This window comes from Heterodontus francisci, chromosome 13 (genome assembly GCF_036365525.1).
Source record: "Heterodontus francisci isolate sHetFra1 chromosome 13, sHetFra1.hap1, whole genome shotgun sequence".
Taxonomy (NCBI): Eukaryota; Metazoa; Chordata; class Chondrichthyes; order Heterodontiformes; family Heterodontidae; genus Heterodontus; species Heterodontus francisci.
The window spans coordinates 54987275-55001509 of NC_090383.1; the positions used below are offsets into that span (position 1 = coordinate 54987275).

Consider the following 14235-nt stretch of genomic DNA (forward strand, 5'->3'; position numbering starts at 1 on the left):
CCAAACAAAGCTGGCATGCATTGAGGTTGCTGAGAATGTCAGCAGCCAAAGTGTGGTCAGAAGGAACTGGGTCCAGTGCCAGAAAAGGTTCAATAACCTTATTCACTCTGGCAAGGTGAGTGTAATGCCAGACCCTCATGATATGCCTCTGGGTATTAAACCTCCAGAAGACACACCAGCTAAACAGCCTGAGGGTGCATGCTATTCATGAACATGGGAAGAATATGTGCCCAGGGTACTTACTGACCTCTCAACAAGGCTCAAAGCCCTAGCACTGTTGAGAACTTGGCAGCTGTGATACATGCAACTTCCTATGTCAATGAGCCATTTGCACAGGCCATAGAGGACAGCAGTGCCTTATCTCTCTTTTGGCCTTAACAGGTGAAAAGTCTGATAATACCCGGGAAAGGGCGTGGGCAGGAGGAGGAGTGCTCTGTTTTCACCTCATGACTGTCATGGAGGAGGAAGCCATGGAGATTGCCAGGATGCCCGCCTCCCCACCAAGGAGCAAGTCGGTGAAGGCAAGAAGGGCTTTCCTGGTGCAAAGGGTGAAAATATATTACAATCTGTAGATGAAGAGGGTGGAGTGCACTCCTCCCCATTTGACAGCGTGACAAAGACTCAGCTGCATTGGGAAGCCTCGGCACTGCAGAGGCTTCTGTTCTCCAAGGCTAGTTCTTATGATCTCTTCTTATGTCACACACAGGTTCTGACATGGAGGGGGAACAACGGAATCCTGTGACAGCACTGGCGCAAGACACATCAGAGCTAGCACCGACAAAACTTACAGGTGCACCCTCCACCAGCGCAGATACACTCACATTGGTGAGTCCTCATGCGCGATTAGATAGGGTGGCACTGGGTGAATAGCACAACACTCGTGACCGGGAGGTGGCGAGAGAGGCAGAGACGGCTGTGGGCAGTTCCCCTTGGAGATGGAGAACAGACACAGCCCTGTTCAGCTGATGCAGAGCCTCGGGAGTCACAAGAAAGGAGGCTGTATTTAGATCAGCAGCAACAGATGTGTTCCCACATGTCAGAGTTTCCTGAGGCAGTGTGCGATCATGGCTCTGGATTTTGAGCGCATGAGCTCCTTCATTGAGAGAGTTGCCAATCTCATGGAAAGCTATATGTGGCAATACTCTGAGTGGATGGAGGAGCAGCGCACTGACATGCACAGAATACATGCCACACTCTGTAGCATTGACCGGTCAGTGGTGTCGGTGGCATAGAGATGTTTGGAATGGATACCAGTTGCACCCCAGCTGGTGCTCCCCTCCAGCCATCCAGAGTGCCATCCAAGGGCTGAGGCTGTTACCGAGGAGGATGAGGGTGCCATCCCTCATGGGGCTCCATCATCATCATCTTCATCATCAGCCTCCTTGGCCCCTCCGACTGAGGGACCATCTATACAGCAGGGCCCAGTGACAGGCTGCCCCTGCATTGATGCCGGTGCAGCAGCCTCTGGAGGTGCCCCACTGGCACCTCCACAATGGGGATGACTGCAACGTATATCTCAGTAGCAAGTGGAGACAAGCTTGCAGGCTGCCTCCACTTCACCCATGGCCAAGAGGGGAGCACTGCATAGAGGGGCCGAGAGTAGTGCCCACCACATCAGACTAGAGCACTGAGTGGTTCCCTGAGGTCTGCCTTATCTGTAAATGTGCACTTTTTCTCTTATTCACTACACAATGTAAATATAGATACATGACACCAGACCTGTGAGCTTCCATTCTTTAATGGTGACAATGGAAAAGAGGATAGAGGTGGTGAAGGGAAGCAAGGGTCCTTGAAGGGGGACAGTGAAACTTCTGCACAGATGTGCAGATTGGATCTATTCCAGGCTTCCTCTTCAATGGAAGTCCTCACAGGCAGCTCAAAGTGATTTTCAGACCATGCCGTCTTGCTGCGTTAGAAGGGCTCAGCTGAAATGTGCCTGGATCAGAAGATCCCCAACGTTGACAGCATCCTGATGAGACACTCAAATCCTGCATGAGGCCATCCACCTCCAGCCGTGGCACCTCTGTGTTCTGCATTTTCCTCCTCCTCCTATTCCTCCAATGAGCTGTGTCATTCCAGGGCCTCATCCTCTTCAAGGTCCACACCTCGCTGGACAGGCATGTTATGGAGAATGCAAAAGACCAGCACAATGCATGAAACCCTTACAGGAGTGAACCATAGGGCACCACCCGATCTGTCCAGCTGCACACCACTGCATCTCGCAGGTCACTGATCCCCAATTTGCGAGACCTGGGCAGCACATTCAATTCCAGACAGATGGGGCGTTGCAGGCACAAAGGGCAGTGGATTTCACCTCCATTGTTCCATTCCCCCAGGTGCAGGGCAACATCGATTGCACCCATGTGGCCGTCAATGCGCCAAGGGACCACCCAGTGAGATTCATCAACAGGAAGGGATTCTATTCCCTCAATGTTCAACTGGCCTGCGATCACAACAAGAGCTTCCTGCGTGTGTGCACCCGCTATCCTGGCAGCTGCCATGACTCTGCCATCCTCCAGCAGTCCAGGGTGCCACAGCTCTTCATTCCATCCCCCAAACTCCATTTATGGATTCTAGCGGACAAAGGATATCCCTTGAAGAGATTGGTTACTAACTCCTTTATCTGGCCCTGAGACAGAACCACAGAGATGATACATCTGCAGCCATCTGTTCACAAGGACCAACAACAAGCAGGCTATCGGGCTTCTGAAGATGCAGTTGCAGTGTCTGGACTGGCTAGGTGGCTGTGCCTCTCCTACTGAGGATGTTGCTCCTCACTGCCACTCGACCCAAAATCTGAGAGTTGCATTCCCATAACCAGCTAATGTCTTCCTTGGGCTCAGCTGGACTCCCTATAATGTTTGGAAGCCTTACTTCCTCCTTTTATACCCCTGCGATGCCAGGAAGCTGATGACAGCCTGCACTGCCTGAGCGAGTATGGAACACTCTCTTCGCAACCTCTGCACACCTGATGGCACCTGTGTGCCAAAGGCTGAGTGTCCCTCTCAGTCGTGCTCCATTTTATGAGCCCACCTAAGTTGATAGAATCATCAAACGTTTACGGCACGGAAAGAGGCCACTTGGCCCATCATGTCTGCACCGGTCGAAAAATGAGCCACCCAGACTAATCCTACCTTTCAGCATTTGGTCTGTCGTTCTGTAGGTTATAGCACTTGAGGTACATATCCAGACACCTTTTAAATGAGTTGAGGGTTTCTGCCTCGACTATACTTTCAGGCAGTGAGTTCCTGACCCCTACCATAGAAACATAGAAAATAGGAGCAGGAGTAGGCCATTCGGCCCTTCGAGCCTGCTCCGCCATTCATTATGATCATGGCTGATCATTCAACTCAGTAACAGGCTCACCACTCTCTGGTTGAAGAAATTTCTCCTCATCTCAGTCCTGAAAGGTTTACCCCGTATCCTGAGACTATGGCCCCTGGTTCTGGACTCTCCCACCATCGGGAACTTCCTTCCTGCATCTACCCTGTCAAGTCCTGTTAGAATTTTATAGGTTTCTATGAGATTCCCCCTCACTCTTCTGAACTCCAGCGAATATAATCCTAACTGACTCAATCTTTCCTCATACGTCAGTCCCGCCATCCCAGGAATCAGTCTGGTAAACCTTCGCTGCACTCCGTCTATAGCCAAGAACATCCTTCCTCAGATAAGGAGACCAAAACTGCACACAATATTCCAAGTGTGGCCTTACCAAGGCCCTGTATAATTGCAGCAAGACATCCCTGCTCCTGTACTCGAATCCTCTCGCTATGAAGGCCAACATACCATTTGCCTTTTTTACCGCCTGTTGGACCTGCATGCTTACCTTCAGCGATTGGTGTACGAGAATACCCAGGTCTCGCTGCATATTCCCCTCTCTCAGTTTATAGCTGTTCAGATAATCTGCCTTCCTGTTTTTGTAACCAAAGTGGATAGCCTCACATTTATCCACATTATACTGCATCTGCCATGCATTAGCCCACTCACTCAACTTGTCCAAATCACACTGGAGCTTCTCTGCATCCTCCTCACAGCTCACCCTCCCACCCAGTTTTGTGTCATCTGCAAATTTGGAGATATTACATTTTAGTTCCCTCATCTAAATCATTAATATATATTGTGAATAGCTGGGGTCCTAGCACCGATCGCTGCGGTACCCCACTAGTCACTGCCTGTCATTCGGAAAAAGACCCATTTATCCCGACTCTTTGTTTCCTGTCTGCCAACCAATTTTCTATCCATCGCAATACACTAACCCCAATCCCATGCGCTTTAATTTTACATGCTAATCTCTGAGGTGGCACTTTGTCGAAAGCCTTCTGAAAGTCCAAATAAACCACATCCACTGGCTCCCCCTCATCAACTCTACTAGTTACATCCTTGAAGAATTCTAGTAGATTTGTCAAGCATGATTTACCTTTCATAAATCCATGCTGACTCTGCCCAATTCTACCACTGTTCTCTAAGTGCTCTGCTATAAAATCTTTGATAATGGACTCTAGAATTTTCCCCACTACCGACGTCAGGCTGACTGGTCTATAATGCCCTGCTTTCTCTCTACTTCCCTTTTTAAATAGTGGGGTTACATTAGCTACCCTCCAATCTGTAGGAACTGTTCCAGAGTCTATAGAATCTTGGAAGATGACCATCAATGCATCCACTATTCCTAGGGCCACTTCCTTAAGTACTCTGGGATGGATACCATCAGGCCCTGGGGATTTATCGGCCTTCAATCCCATCAATTTCCCCAACACCATTTCTCTACTGATACTGATTTCCTTCAGTTCCTCTCTCTCACTAAGTCTTGTGTTCCCCAACATTTCTGGTATGATATTTGTGTCCTCCTTTGTGAAGACAGAACCAAAGTATGCATTTAGTTGGTCAGCCATTTCTTTGTTCCCGATAATAAATTCCCCTGTTTCTGACTGTAAGGGACCACCCTCTGGGTGAAACATTTTTTCAACATCTCCCCTCTAATCTTTCTACAAATCACTTTAAATCTATGTCCCGTAGTCACTGACCTCTCTGCAAAGGTGAATGAGCCCTTCACCTCCACTCTATCCAGGCCCTCACAAGTGTGTACATTTCAATCAAATCTCCTCTCAGCCTTCTCTGTTCCAAGGAGAACCAGCCCAGCCTATCCAATCTTTCCTCATAGCTGCATTTTTCCAGTCCTGGCAACATCCTTGTAAATTTCCTTTGTACCCTCTCTAGTGCAATTACATCCTTTCTGTAATGAGGTGACCAGAACTGCACACAGTACTCAAGTTGTGGCCTAAACAATGAGTTATACAGTTCCACCATCACCTCCCTGCTCTTATATTCCATACCTCGGCTAATAAAGGAAAGGATTCCAAATGCCTTCTTGATCATCTTATTGACCTATCTTGCTAGCTTCAGGGATCTGTGGGCATTCACTCCAAGGTCCCTCACTTCCTCTATAGCTCTCAGTATTCTCCCATTAAATGTGTCTTCCTTTGCCTTGTTTGACTTCATCAAATGCATCACCTCACACTTATCCTGGTTGAATTCCATTTGCCACTTTTCTGTCCACCTGACCATTGATATCTTCCTACAGCTATCCTCCTCGCTATCAAGCACAAGGCCAATTTTTTGTGTCGTCTGCGAACTTCTTGATCATGTCCCCTACATTTAGATCCAAGTCGTTAATATATACCACAAAAAGCAGGGGGCCCAGTACTGAGCCCTGTGGAATGTTACTGGAAACAGCCTTCCAATCGCAAAAACACCCGTCAACAATTACCCTTTGTTTCTTGCCGCTGAGCCAATTTGTATCCAGCTTGCTACATTTCCTTGGAACACATGGGCTTTTATTTTTTTTAACCCGTCTGCTATGTGGGACCTTGTCAAAAGCCTTGCTAAAATCCATGTAGACCACATCAACTCACAACTCCAGCAACCCAGGTTCGGTTCTGGATACTGCCTGTGCGGAGCTTGCAAGTTCTCCCTGTGACCACGTGGGTTTCCGCCGGGTGCTCCTGTTTCCTCCCACAGCCAAAGACTTGCAGGTTGATAGGTAAATTGGCCATTGTAAGTTGCCCCTAGTGTAGGTAGGTGGTAGGAGAATTGAGGGAAGGTGAGGATGTGGTAGGGAATATGGGATTAATGTAGGATTATTATAAATGGGGGGTTGATGGTCGGCACAGACTCGGTGGGCCGAAGGGCCTGTTTCAGTGCTGTATCTCTCTATGACTGTATGACTCTAACTGCACTACCCACATCAATCCTCCTTGTTACTTTGTAAAAAAAATCAGTCAAGTTAGTCAAACACGATCTTCCCTTAACAAATCCATGCTGACTATCCTTGATTAATCCGTGCCCTTCTAAGTAACAGTTTATCCTGTCTCTCAGAATTGATTCCAATAATTTGCCCACGACTGAGGTTAGACCGACTGGCCTGTAATTATTTGGTCTATCCCTCACTCCTTTTTTAAACAAAGGTACAACATTCACAGTCCTCCAATCCTCTGTATCCTGTGAGGACTGGAAAATGATGGTCAGACCTTCCATTAATTCCTCCCTGGCTTCTTTTAACAGCCTGGGGTATATTTCATCTGGCCCTGGTGATTTATTCACTTTCAAGGATGCTAATCCCATTAATACTTCCTCTCGCCCTATGTTTTTCACAACCAATACTTCATGCCCCTCTTCCTTGCCGACAATATCTGCATCATCACCCTTTTTTGTGAAGACAGGAGCAAAATATTCATTAAGAACCATACCAACATCTTCATAAGAACATAAGAAATAGGAGCAGGAGTAGGCCATTCGACCCCTCAAGCATGCCCCGCCATTCAATAAGATCATGGCTGATCTGCCCCAGATCTCAACTCCTCCTTCGTGCTAGCTCCTCATAGCCCTCAACTCCCTGATATTTCAAAAATCTATCTACCTCCTCTTTAAATACTTCCAGTGATCTAGCTTCCACAACTCTCTGGGGTAGAGAATTCCAGACATTCACTACCCTCTGAGAGAAGAAAATTTCTTCACAGCTCAGTTTTAAATGAGTGTCCCCTTATTCTGTAACTATTTCCCCTAGTTCGAGATTCCCCCACTAGTGGAAACATCTTCTCAACATTTACCCTGTCAAGCCCCCTCAGAATCTTGTACATTTCAATAAGATCACCCCTCATTCTTCTAAACTGTCATGAATAAAGACCTAACCTGTTTAGCCATTCTTTATAAGTCAAACCTTTCATCCCAGGAATCAGCCTAGTGAATCTCTTTTGAACTGTCTCCAATGCCAGTATATCCTTTCTTAAATACGGGGACCAAAACTGTACACAGTACTCGAGGTGCGGCCTCACCAACACCCTGTACAGTTGTAACAAGACTTCTCAATTTTTAAACTCCAACCCCCCAGCAATAAAGGTCAAAATTCCATTTGCCTTCCTAATTACTTGCTGCACTTGCATGCTAACTTTTTGTGTTTCATGCACAAGAACACCCTGCTCCCTCTGTGCTGCATATTTTTGGAGTCTCTCTCCATTTAAATAATAGTCTGCCTTTTGATTCTTCCTACCAAAGTGCATGAATTCACACCTTCCTACATTAAACTCCATCTGCCAAGTTTTTGGCTACTCACTCAACCTATCTATATCCCCTTGCAGATTCTTTATGGCCTCATCACAACATGCCCTCCCACCTATTTTTGTATCATCAGCAAATTTGGATATATTACACTTTGTCCCCTCCTCCAAGTCATTAATATAGATCGTAAATAATTGAAGCCCTAGGACTGATCCTTGTGGAACTCCACTAGTTATGTCTTGCAACCTGAAAAAGACCCATTAATCCTGACTCTCTGTCTTCTGTGAGTTAACCAATCCTCAATCCATGCTAATACATTACCCCCAATACCGTGAGCTCCTATCTTGTACAAGAATCTTTTATGTGGCACCTTATCGAATGCCTTCTGAAAATCCAAATACATTACATCTACCGGTTCCCCTTTATCAATTCTGCTTGTTATATCCTCAAAGAACTCTAGCAAATTTGTCAAACATGATTTCCCTTTCACAAAACCCTGTTGACTCTGTTTGATTGTGTTAAGCTTTTCTAAATGTCCTGCTATTTCATCCTTAATAATGGACTCTAGCATTATTCCTACAACTGATGTTAGGCTGACTGGCCTATAGTTTCCTGCATTTTGTCTCCCTCCCTTCTTGAACCGGGGTGTCATTTTAGTGGTTTTCCAATCTGCTGGGACCCTCCTGGAATCCAGTGAGTTCTGGAATACTTCGACCAATGCCTCCACTATCTCTGCAACCATTTCCTTTAAAACCCTTGGATGCAGGCCATCAGGTCCTGGCGACTTGTCTGCCTTTAGTCCCATTAACTTGTCAAATACTTTGTCCCTCGTGATAGAGACTGTTACAAGATCTTTCCTCCCATTAGCTCTTTGCATATCTCATAACTGTGGGATGTTTATAGTGTCCTCCACTGTGAAGACTGATGCAAAATATTGACATTATCTGCCATTTCCCTGTTCCCCGTTATCAATTCTCCAGTCGCATCCTCCAAGAGTCCCACACCCCGACAAATAGGTTACGTTTTGGTCTTTTATGGGCCCTACTTTTTCCTTAGTTATCCTCTTACTCTTAATGTATTGATAAAACATCTTTGGGTTCACCTTGATTTTGCTTGCCAATATTCTTTCATGCCCTCTCTTAGATTTCCTAATTTCCTTTTTGATTTCACCCTTCCACTTTCAATACTCCTGTCAGCTTTCTGTAGTATTTAGTTCTCAGAGTTTTACATAACCTTTCCTTTTCTGCCTTATCTTACCCTGTAAGCTCATTGACATCTTAGGGGGTTCTAGATTTGGCTGTCCCACCCTTGTTCTTTGTGGGAACATGTTTACTCTGAACCCCTTGAATCTCCCCTTTGAATGCCTCCCACTGCTCTGACACTGATTTACCTTCAAGTAGCTGTTTCCAGTCCACTTTTGCTCAATCACTCTGCAGCTTAGTAAAATTGGCCTTGCCCCAATTGAGAACTCTAACTCCTGTTCTATCTTTGTCCTGTTCCATAATTATGTTAAAACTGAATTATGATCACGACCACCAGAATACTCTCCCACTGCCATTCCTTCCACCTGCCCAGCTTCATTTCCTAAAACTAAGTCCAAAACTGCATCCGTTCTTGTTGGACTTACTACACACTGGGCAAAAACATTCTCCTTAATGCACCGCATGAATTCAGCTCCCTCAATTGCTTTCACACTAAAACTATCCCAATTAATATTGGGGTAGTTAAAATCCCCTGCTATTACTGCCCTATTGTTTTTGCACTTCTCCGAGATTTGCCTACATATTTGCTCTTTTGTCTCCCTCTGACTGTTTTGGGGGTCTATAGTACACTCCCAATAGTGTGACAGCCCCTTTTTTGTTCCTTAGCTCAATCCATATGGCCTCATTTGATGATCCTCCTAACATATCATCCTCCTCACAGCTGTAATTGTTTCTTTTACCAAAATTGCCAACCCCCTCCTTTTTTAGCCTCCTATCGCGTCTGAAAACCCTGTAACCAGGAACATTGAGCTGCCATTCCTGCCCCTCCTTAAGCCATGTTTCTGTAATAGCTATGATATCATACTGCCACGTGTCTATCTGTGCCCTCAGCTCATCTGCTTTATTTGCTATGCTCCTTCCATTGAAGTATATACCCATGAGCACTGCCAAACCTTTTTTGTTATTTTCTCACCTTTGTTTCCTTTGGCTTCCATTAATTTTCTACCTTCCATTTTTATTTCTGATTTTGTCCCAACTGAATCTACCCTCAGGTCCCCATCCCACTGTCAAACTAGTTTAAACCCTCCCCAGCAACACTAGCAAAACATTCTGCAAGGAACTCAGTCCCGGCTCTATTCAGGTGCAAACCATCCAGCCTGCACAGGCTCCATCTGCCCCAGAGCTAGTCCCAATGTCCCAAGAATCTAAAGCCCTCTCTCCTGCAGCAACTTTCCAGCCGCACATACATCTGTCGTATCCTCCTATTCCTGTATTCACTTGCACGTGGCACAGGGAGTAATCTAGAGATTACTACTTTTGAGGTCCTGCTTGCTAATTTTCTAACTAGCTCCCTAAATTCTGACCGCAGGACCACATCCATCTTTCTACCTATGGTGTTGGTTCTGATGTGGACCATGACTGCTGGCTTCAGGATACTCTGCAGCCGCTCAGTGACATCCTTGACCCTGGCACCAGGGAGGCAACACACCACCTGGATTCACGTCTGCCGCCACAGAAACGCCTGTCCGTTCCCCTGACTATCGCATCACCTATCATTATGGCTCCTCCTGTCTTCCTTGTACCCCGCCCTGTGCAGCTGAGCCACCCTTGGTGCCATGGCCTTGTCTCTGGCTGCATTCCCCAGATGAACCATCACTCTCATCGTATGCAGAACTGAATACTTGTTGGAGAGTGAGATGCACTCAGGGGTCTCCTGCATTGCCTGCCTGTTTCTTTTTGACTGCCTGATGGTCACCCATTCCCTCTCTCCCTGCAAACTCTTAAGCTGCAGGATGACCACATCTATAAACATGCTATCCACATAGCTCTGATCCTCACGAATGCACCGCAGTGTCGCCAGATGCCGCACAAGTTCCAAAACCCGGACCTCAAGCTGCTGCAACAGACGACACTTCCTGCACAAATGGTTATCCAGGATACGGGAAGCATCCTGAAGCTCCCACAAAGCACAGCACGTGCACTATCAAGGGTGAAGCAACCTTGCCATTCCTTTATTTATGAGTTGACGCTTTGCTATTGCTAAAATAGCACAGTGGCGCAGTGGTTAGCACCGCAGCCTCACAGCTCCAGTGACCCGGGTTCGATTCCGGGAACTGCCTGTGTGGAGTTTGCAAGTTCTCCCTGTGTCTGCGTGGGTTTTCTCCGGGTGCTGCGGTTTCCTCCCACAAGCCAAAAGACTTGCAGGTTGATAGGTAAATTGGCCATTATAAATTGTCACTAGTATAGGTAGGTGGTAGGAAAATATAAGGACAGGTGGGGATGTTTGGTAGGAATATGGGATTAGTGTAGGATTAGTATAAATGGGTGGTTGATGTTCGGCACCGACTCGGTGGGCCGAAGGGCCTGTTTCAGTGCTGCATCTCTAATCTAAAATCTAATCTAAAAAACCAAACCTCACCAACACTAAAACACCGCACAACTATTAATAAAACCTGAATAGTACTGAGAACTCCTGCTACTAATCAACAGTTCACCAGTTAAAATAAACCTTACTTAAAACAAAAAAATACTCACCAGCTACTCACTTGCTCCTTATTATTAATAAATTGTTTCTGGTTTTTAGTCTGCCAGTAGTTGAGACGCTACCCAAAGCATCACTACTCACCAGCCAATCAACTACCTGCTCCCCTGTGATGTCACACCTCTTTCGCTTTCCAAATGCGGGCTCCGACGGGTGATAGGTGAGAGCTATCCAAACTGGTCTCGCTATTCACACTGTTTGAAACCGTACTGGTCTCGATATTCACACTGTTTATAGGCACGCTGATCTCACTATTCACACTGTTTATAGCCCGACTGGTCTCACTATTCACACTGTTTAAAGCCACGCTGGCCTCACTATTCACACTGTTTATCGCCCGACTGGTCTCACTATTCACAGTGTTTAGAGCCCTGCTGGTCTCACTATTCACACTGTTTAAAGCCACGCTGGCCTCACTATTCACACTGTTTATAGCCCCGCTGGTCTCACTATTCACACTGTTTATAGCCCCTCTGGTCTCACTAATCACACTGTTTATAGCCCCGCTGGTCTCACTATTCACACTGTTTATAGTGCCTCTGGTCTCACTATTCACACTGTTTATAGCCACGCGGGTCTCACTATTTATAGCCACGCTGGTCTCACTATTCACACGATTTATAGCAACTCTGGCCTCACTATTCACACTGTTTATAGCCCCGCTGGTCTCACTATTCACACTGTTGAGAGCCCCGCTGGTCTCACTATTCACACTGTTTATAGAGCCTCTGGTCTCACTATTCACTGTTTATAGCCACGCGGGTCTCACTATTTATAGCCATGCTGGTCGCAGTATTCACACAGTTTATAGCCACTCTGGTCTCACGATTCACACTGTTCACTGCCCCACTGGTCTCACTATTCACACTGTTTATAGCCCCACTGGTCTCACTATTCACACTGTTTGTAGCCCCTCTGGTCTCAGTACTCACTCTGTTTATCGCCACGCTGGTCTCACGATTCACACTGTTTATAGCCCCACTGGTCTCACTATTCACACAGTTTATAGCCCCACTGGTCTCACTATTCACACTGTTCATAGCCCCACTAGTCTCACTATTCACACTGTTTATAGCCCCACTGGTCTCAGTACTCACTCTGTTTATCGCCACGCTGGTCTCACGATTCACACTGTTTATAGCCCCACTGGTCTCACTATTCACACTGTTTATAGCCCCTCTGGTCTCACAATTAACACTGTTTATTACCGCAGTGGTCTCAGTATTTATAGTCCCACTGGACTCAATATTAACACTGTTCATGGACCCTCTGGTCTCACTAACCACTCTGATTATAGCCCCTCTGGTCTCACTATTCACACTGTTTATAGCCCCACTGGTCTCAGTATTTAAAGCCCCACTGGACTCACTATTCACACTGTTTATGGACCCTCTGGTCTCACTAGTCACACTGTTCATAGCCCCACTGGTCTCACTATTCACATTGTTTTTAGAACCACTCGTCTCACTATTCGAACTGTTTATAGCCCCGCTGGTCTCACTATTCACACTGTTTATGGACCCGCTTGTATCACTATTCACACTGTTTATATCCCCACTTGTCTCACTATTTTCACTGTTTATATCCACTCTGGTCTCACTATTCACACTGTTTATAGCCCCTCTGGTCTCACTATTCACACTGTTTATAGCCCCACTGGATTCACCATTCACGCTGTTTATACCCACTCTGGTCACACTATTCACACTGTTTATAGCCCCTCTGGTCTCACTATTCACACTGTTTATAGCCCCTCTGGTCTCACTATTCACACTGTTTATAGCCCCACTGGTCTCAGTAATTATAGCCCCACTGGACTCACTATTCACACTGTTTATAGCACCACTGGTCTCACTATTCACACTGGTTATAGCCACGCTCGTCTCACGATTCACACTGTTTATAGCCCCACTGGTCTCACTGTTCACTATTTATAGCCCCACTGGTCTCGCTAGTCACTCTGTTGATAGCCCCTCTGTTCTCACTGTTTACACTGTATATAGCCGTGCTGGCCTCACTATTCACACTGTTTATAGCCTCACTGGTCTCACTATTCACACTGTTTATAACCGCACTGGTCTCACTATTCACACTGTTGATAGCCCCTCTGGTCTCACTATTCACACTGTTTATAGCCTCACTCGTCTCACTATTCACACTATTTATAGCCGTACTGGTCTCACGATTCACACTGTTTATAGCCCCTCTGGTCTCACTATTCACACTGTTTATAGCCACGCTGATCTCACTATTCACACTGTTTATAGCCCCACTGGATTCACCATTCACGCTGTTTATACCCACTCTGGTCACACTATTCACACTGTTTATAGCCCCTCTGGTCTCACTATTCACACTGTTTATAGCCCCTCTGGTCTCACTATTCACACTGTTTATAGCCCCAATGGTCTCAGTATTTATAGCCCCACTGGACTCACTATTCACACTGTTTATAGCTGGACTGGTCTCACTATTCACACTGTTTATAGCCAATCTGGTCTCACTGTCCACACTGTTTATAGCCGTACTGGTCTCACGATTCACAATGTTTATAGCCGTACTTTTCTCACTAGTCACACTGTTTATAGCCCCACTGGTCTCAATATTAACACTGTTTACAGCCGTACTGGTCCCACTGTTCACACTGTTTATAGCCCCACCGGTCTCACTATTCACACCGTGTATTGCCCTGCTGGTCTCACTATTCACACTGTTTATAGCCTCACCGGTCTCACTATTCACACTGTGTATTGCCCCACCGCTCTCACTATTCACTCTGTTTATAGCCCCACTGGTCTCACTATTCACACTGTTTAGAGCTCCGCTGGTCTCACTATTCACACTGTTTATTTCCCCTCTGGTCTCACTATTCACACAGTTTATAGCCCCACTGGTCTCTATATTCACACTGTTTATAGCCCCTCTGCTCTCACTATTCAC

At 46.3% G+C, this 14235-nt stretch overlaps 1 protein-coding gene across 6 annotated transcripts in view; it reads left to right on the forward strand.

Moving 5' to 3' along the window:
- The window catches only part of si:ch211-130h14.4 (uncharacterized), a 383330-nt gene that overhangs the window by 138388 nt on the left and 230707 nt on the right, over nt 1-14235 (forward strand). The gene's annotated exons all lie outside the window — the stretch shown is intronic.